The sequence below is a fragment of the Populus alba genome, chromosome 8 (genome assembly GCF_005239225.2).
Source record: "Populus alba chromosome 8, ASM523922v2, whole genome shotgun sequence".
Classification (NCBI taxonomy): domain Eukaryota; kingdom Viridiplantae; phylum Streptophyta; class Magnoliopsida; order Malpighiales; family Salicaceae; genus Populus; species Populus alba.
Window position 1 is genome coordinate 11752868 of NC_133291.1, and position 9155 is coordinate 11762022.

The window sequence follows — 9155 nt, forward strand, 5'->3', positions numbered from 1 at the left end:
CAACTGCAACTGAAAGAGCCGCTGGATTAGAAACAGGTCGGATTTTTGTGTCTTATGCTTTATCAATTTAATGAGTGGCATGGTGGGTGTATTTTTACTGGTTTATTCAAGTAACGAGACAGAGTCCGTACATGTTAGGACTTCTAACGGAAGTTATCCGAAGGCGGGGTAGTTTGTGTCGGTGCTTGCTGTAAATCAATGTTCGACCAAAATGTAATGACGTTCCAAAGAGTAGATTAGTGAAGCCTATCACTGTGCTTGTGTTGTTTTGATTTTCTCATTTAATATTGGATAAGGTGAGATCTCTGTATTTGGTAAAGGAATCTTGGATTTGCGAGGTGATGGATCCCATGGGTAAAAGATTTTTCTAATGGGCAAAACATATTGCTAGGAATATGTTTCTTGAAGCATAGGAGGTTATTTTTTAATTTTTTAATGCAAGTAGAAAAAGATTTATACTCATTTCTTTTTGGTGAATTTATGCTCATCTTTTTTCATGGAGCAAGATACCGAAGAACATGCGATTGATATGAAAACACACGCTACGCAAATGATATGCGCATGACAGTTTTTTTTACCTCTTGTGCGTTGAATGATTTTTACTCTCTTCTATTTTATTTTATTTTGTGGTAAAAAGAGTATTTTTCTAGTTTTCCTTTGCTGAAACTGAGTCCATGTTGAGTCACAAATAATGGACTTTTTTAATTAGCATTTGCTACGTGCCCGAATATGTAATATGTAAATGCCCATCTTACTTTAATCTGCACGACAAGGTTTGTAAGCAGTCAGAAACAACCATACAAAAGTAATGCGAGCCCCACTAGCAGAAACTTGCACCAAGAGACCGTATTTGCTCTCTTATTCTAAGAAACGAGGAGCACTTCCATATGTATTTAGTTTATTTTAATTATATATAGTCCTTGATTACGTATCATATTTTTGCAACCAATGATGTTTTGTCACGTTAGAGAGACCATGAAATTTCTTTCGCCGACAGTATGATTTGAGCCATGGGCTTCTATTCAATGCAAAATAATTGGGGGGCTTCTTAAGATTCGAGGACAAATAAAGTTGGCGAAAAGGAACTGCGGGTCATACGAGGTTGTCCTTTTCATGACTTGTAGAGGCAGCAAAGGGTTGTGGGGGATCTTATTGTGTGATTTATAAGTTGGGTTTGCTACGGAATCCGGACAATATAAGGTACAAAGCAAGGACGGTCAGTCGGTCACAAAGATAATGCAAATGCTTGCTAGCTAGCTAGCTCTTTGTTTGTTCAAAGAGCTGCTTTCATGCTATCTTTAAAATTATTTGTGATAGACACAGGTAGAGACAAGTATGTCGTGGTAAGCAATGCTACTTTTCCATTTCTATCTTTAAAATTATAAATCTTCTTCGGAGTGTGTGTCTTTGAGGTTGCATAAATGGTGCCTTAGTCCTCACACTGTCGGGTCTGCCTGCTCTCAAAAACATAGTTGTCATGTTCGGTTTGAGATTTAACAGAGTTTATGGTTCGAAACATTGGATTCATTTAATTAATCCAATTCAATTATTTTTGTTTTAAATAGTGTCATTTTAGTTTTTATTAAATACTCTTTAAAATTAAATCATCTAGGTGGTGACCCAGTGATAGAAAGCCTGTGACTAAGGGGTTTGCTTTCCATGTAGTCTCAAGTTCAAGCCTTGTGGTTGCTCATATGATGGTCACTGCAGGCTTACATGGTCATTAACTTCAGGGCCCGTGGGATTAGTCGAGGTGCGCGCAAGCTGGTCCAGACACCCACTTAATAATAATAAAAAATACTCTTTAAAATTAACCTTGTAGCTAGGGTTTTGGATAGAGTTAGTCAAAGTCGTGGGTAAATTTAAAAAATTACTAAATTTAATCAAATTAATATTCAAACAAATAGTTTGAAGTAAAACCTAATTTGAATTAAACTTTAGATTTGTTAAAAAATCATCTCAATCCAATAACTTAAGCTATTTGGTGAAATCATAAGATATGATTTATATTATTTTCTAACACTCTTCTGAAGTAAAAACATTTGGGGCTTAAAATTTGTACATGCTCATACTATCTTGTGTTTAATTAAATAAATGAGAATGATAATATTCGAATTAGTGATCCGCTTGGTCATCAAGACTTTAATACCAGTTCAAAAATTATCTTAACTCAATAGTTTAAGTTGTTAGGTGAAATTTTAAAATATAATATATATTAATACTGTTAGGTTAATGGATAACTAGGTTAAACTAAGTATAATACCTATATATATAAAAAAAAAAATTAGGAGTGAAAAAGTAAAACAAAACAAAAGCGAAATAATTAATTATCTGAAGAAGCCTCATTGCCGTTCACGGTACTACCAAGAACCTGAGTTGCAACTTCTAAATGAGTTTAATTCAAGGCTAATTTTGTTTTCTAGTTTTGTTTTGACCTTATTACGTCCAAAACTTTTGACAACACAATCAACACCAAAACTTGAGATCTTGAATCTTGCATACATACATTTCTACTGTCACTTTTACTTGAGGCATGCAGGAGAGGTTGGAGCAATGCTGAACACTTACTGCTGTGCCTAAAACTTGGATATTCATAGTTTTCGGCTATACATATACATACATACATAACATCTTTCATACGGCAAAATGCAAGAGGAAGCGAGGACTCATCAAGTAGATCAACCACCTATTTCTTAATCCAAGACTCCTTGACACGGTAATCTTTTGCTGCCCATATTTCAACCTCTTTCTTCTTAGTGTACTGTGTATATACGCCTTGAGAGGATCACAACAAGAGAGTCATCGTTGCTTGATTCAAGAACACGTATGCCCATATTACTTTGGCTGTCTTTTATATATTTCAAGAAGAGTGCTAAACAAAATATTATTTTATCATCTCTTGCAAATAAGTTTTTCATACATATCTTGTAATAATGTTTTTTTTTTAATTATTTTTTTTAATTTTATTTTTTAATATTGAATTGATAAAAAAAATTCCGAGTTGTTTTTAAACTCGTCAAGTTAATCAGGTCATATCAAATTATTAAAATAGTGGTGTATAAAATATATATAACTTTTTTAAATAACTTTTAATCATTGAAGTAAATATATATAAAAAAAAATTTATATTATTTAAAAAATTATATTTTTAATTTAGCTCTTCTTGGATTGAAATTCCAGTCGCCCTTGTTTATTATCTTGTAATCATTAGACTCTCGTTGCCAGATTCCATAAAGTAATGCCATCCCAATCTCGGTAAAAGCAAGTTACAAGGACTCGAAAGAACTGGTGGACATGGCAGATCCTAATAAATGCTGGGAGGCAATGCTATATGATTTTCAACAGGATCAAGTGTTTCGCCTACTAAACACAAGGAAAGGCGGGGGACGGAAGGAGGCCTTCCCGCGTTGGACATAAAATTGCCAAACAAGCAGCCGGAAATATGATTTCAAGGCCTTATTGTAGTGGTCGGTGATGAAACTAGGGTTTTCAATTTGCCCAACCATGCTTTACAGGCGCACTTGAATCGCGGCAGCAATTTCACTGGCAGCCTGGAAAGACTGTCAAACGTCATATCATCTCCAAGTTTTTTACTTCGGATTATCTCTAATACTTCTTCCTCTTCTTTTTTACTGTAGGTTTCCAGGTCTCGATGGCGTCTGTGAGAGAAAATTAGGTCTTGGTTTAACAAATGCTCATTGCTCGGATGTGATATGTGCGAAGACTAGGAGGGCATTTTCTAAGGTTACTTGGAGGTTTGCAATTATAGTGACTTCATGTTTTAAAGCATTAAGTATATTTACTGATTATCCTGAAAAAACTTCATCATCCCGTAACTTAGCTTTTAAAATTACTTTGGAATTATGATAATTGATGTGACACAATGAGTATTGTTACCATGAAAATGGAAATGAATATTTTTCATTTCAATTTATTTCCTAATTTAACTTGTTGCAATGACTGATTGTGATGATGATAACAAATGATAAATAATAAGAAAAAACTTCAAAATTTTTGTGAAATACCATTTAATGGCTCATGTATATTTTAATAAGTTTTTTCTTGTTTTTTTTTTTTTTTTTCAATTATAGCATTGTTACTTTAAAAAAAATACTAAAAGTGCAATTGCTTACCATCTTTGCATGAACTCTGTTCCATTTCATTATGTGCTTCCCATGACTGCTTGAGGTCAGAAGATTCACACTCCTGCGAAGGCTTGCATTCTGATGAGGAACAACACCGGGGAACAGAAAATGAACATCTGCTGGTGGCCTGCTTCTTAGATGCTGAGGACTGAGCAGAACACAATTCATCATCCTTTCTTGAGGTACCCACCACATGATCATCATTGTGCAATTTATATGTTTGTCGTCTTTCTTCTTCAATGAACTTTGATCTCTTCCTATGAGCTGGAATATTCTTGTAATTCTGATTTTTTGGACCCTCTGATCATTAGATGAACTAGCAGGACAAAGAGCCTTGTCCTTCAAGACAACCTTCGGAATGGCCAAATTCTCAGTATCATCAGTGTTATCAAGAACAACTTCAACTGTTCCACTTGAATTTGAAGCTCTTGCGGCTGCTTCCATTTCCCACATCTTGAATATAGCTTTCGCTAGATGCTCTGTAGCAAAAATCTATATCAATTATAGGTTTTGGATAGTTTACTCCCAATTCCACCACAGCAACTATAAGCGCAGTAATGGGTGCATCCCCAGTATGATGGATCCATTCAGCTGGCATTCTTGTTAGCTCAGGCAGCCAGCACCGAACGTATTCACCCTCTGGCTCGAACTTGGAGCCTTGAATCTGACTCACATGACGCAGAAAAAGAAGTCATGAAAATAGGGCACTTGCAATTGTACTTTTAATTAATACATTCACCATCTACCACTATAGTTTCAATAAATTTGCTATATTCTTATAGATAATCATGGAAACTCAGCACCATGAAGGCCTAAAAGGATATTGTTTTTGTTTTATTGCATGGTATTAGATGCTGCTCCATTTCAAAACATGGAAGGGATGTCTTTCAGATGCATGCAGGCCAGTTTCCAATGGTATGTGGATCATCTAATTATCACCCAAAAATAGAAGAGGAATGAGATCATGCACATTCCAAAATACTCCAATTTCTGAACAAGTGTTTAAAGGATGTATTAATCTAACATGCTATCGAAAGCTCGAGGAGTCAATCAACCATATGTAAAGCACCATGGATATCATTTCCACAAGATTCAACAATGACTTCTCCCAAAGGATGGATGTTTTCATGCAGCAATAAAGAAGATGTAAAGAGAGTGAAGTTTCCATAACAGTTCTGTATCCCAATGTGGTTAAGCCACAATCCAGCAATCTTAAAAATAAAGATGGGAAGCTTGAGAAAATATGCTTTGGACATGACTGTATACAGCACAAATCACATGCAAGAGACTATAAATTGCATTCTGTTACATATTTGAAGTATGGAGTTGGAAAAGTTTATGGAAAATTTAGCATGCTTCATCTGGGGAAGTTGGAGCAATACACATACAATTCAATTGCAAATGCAAATGCTTCAATAAACATAATATTCCAACATACCTCTGGGTTATCCAAGCGTTCAAGCTCATGAGCATCTGGTAAGCTGCTCGAAATATACTGCCAACCAAGTATATCGCTTTCCAAATCTGCATCCAAAAGTGTCCCAGAAATACTTCATCCCCCATCTCCATGGAAGAAGAAGAACTTTTAGAGCAAAGCTTGAAACAATTGCTCTTATTCTGTTGTGTATCCAACCAGTTGCCCAAAGCTCACGCATTCCAGCTTCAACTAACGGGTAACCAGTCCATCCCTGTCTCCAAGCCTTAAAATGGACCTGATTGGCATTCCATGGAAAATACTTTAAGTTGACAACAATGATCTCTCATGAGTGAATGGAAAATTAAAAAAAAGATAACGGGAGTATTCCCTAAGCCCGAATGGATCTAAGAAACTGAGTCACGCTTTCTTTCCCCCACCGAGTTCTCTTCTTTCGACCACAATAACTGCTTCATTTGCACGCACCGGAAACTTTCCTCACACTCAGCTCTCCAAAATGAAGATACGGGGACAAAAGTGAGGAGAAGGACCAAACTCTTAGCTCTACTCTTTGTATGGCCAATTTAGATGCTGTTCAACAAATTCAGCTAGAGCCTTATCAGCATTGCCCCAACCTGGGGACCATCCTCTTCCTAACAAGGAATTACTAGATTTTCCAGCTTCATCTTCAAGACCTAATTCCTCAACTGAACACATCACAATCGTTCCTGTCATGAAAAAGAAAATCATAGATTATTCATTTTCCTCACTGAAATGCACAGACATTGAGAACTAATCTCCACTAGCAAGAGACTTTGCACCAAAACCAACAGGTCCTATAATAAATTTTTATTTATTTATTTAATCAGAGAACCAGATTGAAAGACCACCCAGAAATGAAATCTACCAGCAGCAGGTACCAATCGCCATGGAGGAAGATGTGAAACAGGTTCCATCTGCATGTGCGAGCACTTGTCCCGATATGCTTCAAATGTCGTAAAAGCATACCCTCTTTCATCATATATTTCCCATGGTTCATACAACAAATCTCCGTTATAACTTTGTACAAAAATGCCAAGCTCTACCAGTTTTTCTTTGATGTTGTGACCACGAACAAGAGAGACAGGAACTGGGAGAAAGAGACAAAAGAAAGGAAAACATGATAACTGGCCGTTAGATAAACACATCTTGTAAGGAATCATACTCGAAACTATCATTTATAAAGCAACGCCATTCTCATTTGAAAAAAAGACCAAAACAGAACTGATCATCTACTAGTTATCTTAATAGATTATTTCAGACATTAAATGATTCATGATCCAGCAATATATATTACACCTCTGTAGTGTGTCTCTGGATCAGTTCACAAGTTAAATGATTTGTTCGGTGAAAATCTCGGAGTAATTAAGATCTTGCATGTTCAGTACCTGGTGATTGAGTGCCCAGAAAAACAATAAAAAACATCTTCGAAGTAGAAAAATGTATTGTCAGTTAATTCTCATCTCTGATTGACTATAGGAAACCTTATTGTCTACTTTAAGAAAAATATATAGCATTTCTTTCTACTCACTAATAGGTCAATAATCGGGGAAGACAAACTTCCACCTCTTTAAGCTGCTGCGCTAGGATTTCCTTACAATATAGATTTGAATTTCGTAAGCCGCGATCTTTTTATTATTTTTTGCTGACAAACCAGAGGCTGCTTTCCCTTGTTCGATATGCAACTACTTCAACTGAGAAATAGAATCATTAACATTTATAATCTTCTCAAATCCATTGCGATAAAATTTGACACTCCCCAATCCCCATCACCCCAGCATGAAAAAGTAGAAGAAAACAAAGCCCAATTCAATGTATCTAAAGCCATCGATTAGATACAGTTCACGAACATATAGAAAGAATCAGAAGTTGACATTCTTCATCAAGTTGATTCAAGTGAGTCTCTACGTGTTCAATTGTAGTTGGGACAAATCATATTTAAGGAAACAAAGAAAACATACCATGGCGATGGTTAAATGCCACTGTCGTCGCCCCAATAGTTTCGATGCTGTCCAGAAGAGCACCAACTGTACTATGGGTTTTGATCAGAACGAGTTCAGCACCAAGAGATTTCCAAGGATTGTCCCGAGCGAGCCAAAGACTGCTTCAGCCGACACTCGACCTGGGTAGAACTGTCCTTCTTTAGGGCACCATATAAATACTGGGAAAACACAACCATCCCTTGCAGAAGCAGCTAATGCAGGATTATCCTCAATTCTATGGTCCCTCCTAAACCAAACAATGGTCTTACTGCTACTCATTTTGCAATAATTCGGACCCTTTAAGGATCAAATCAGAGTATCCAATATCTAAAGACTCAGAGTGCGCCATCAAAAAGTTGTCAATATTCTGTTTCAGGAACCTTAAAAATACCAACTCAACTTCATTATGGGACCTCTCTGTAAATATAAACAAGCTGCTAGCTGTCATCAAGATACATAACAGAACTAAGAATTGAAAACCGGGAACTCATAAATTCCAGTTCACCACATTGTAGCAGTCCAACACTAACACTAGCCCTTTGCATCAAAGACGACTTCACTGATCTTTAATCTAGAATCTTGAAGGAAAATTCAAGCAGTGATACGAATGAAGTTAGGTCCTAATTTTATTTTAAAATATTTATTTACCTTAATTTTTCAAGATTATCTGAAATTATATATTCTATCTTTACTAAAATTTTAGAAGGAACTAATGAAACTACACATATACAGAATTATATTGTGGTAAAAATTTAGATTAATTAGAATTTGGAATATATTATTTAAATCGATCAAAGTTATTGATATTGTTTTGATAAATTCATCAATAAGGTGTTTTTTTTTTCAAGCTATTTTCAGCCCAATTATCTCTAAATCCAAATTTATGTCAATATTTTTAATTTTTAAATAAAGTATTATCTTTATGCCAGGATTCTATCAAATCTCATTTATAACTTTCCAATTTATATTTCGAAATCATTAAGAGTTGCTGGAACATGTCATCAAGAAATGCACGTCAAAGCATCTTTTATATGATGAACCTAAAATATATTTCTCCAACTAATTTTTAAACTATGTACAACAACAAGATGAGATAGCATGAAGAATAGAGATCCGAGACACACTAAAATTATTCCCTAATAATTTACATTAAAATTTATAAATTAATGGCAAAGCTTGCTTGCATCGTTGTTGCTCTCTCATGTTATTTTAAATTTTTTGGACGAAAATGAATTGTTTTTCTGGATCCACTATCCATTGTTGTGATATTGATAGTTGTGGGCCATGAGCATGACTTCTGTGTTTTTCTGGATCCACTCTTGTGAATTGGAAGAGGAGGTCCTTCGTCTTCGTCTTCTCTAAAAAGACGTAGCGTGATGGTAAAAAATTTAAAATTTATATAATAAATCTTGAGTTTAAATCAGAATATAAATTTCTTGTAAAACTCTAAAATAACTGGAGTTTTATTTACTTATCTAAACTTAGAAAGTACGCTTCAGAGTTTCCTCGAATCAAATATAAAAAAAAAGTCTTCGTCTTTGAAAACATAATCACAAGAACCGGCCCAATCCATGA

General features: G+C 35.2%; 1 pseudogene; it reads right to left on the reverse strand.

The window, feature by feature from the left end:
• Nucleotides 1-3902: 3902 nt before the first annotated feature.
• Nucleotides 3903-8074, reverse strand: LOC118057233 (cryptochrome-1-like; annotated as a pseudogene).
• Between the last annotated feature and the right edge of the window lie 1081 nt (nucleotides 8075-9155).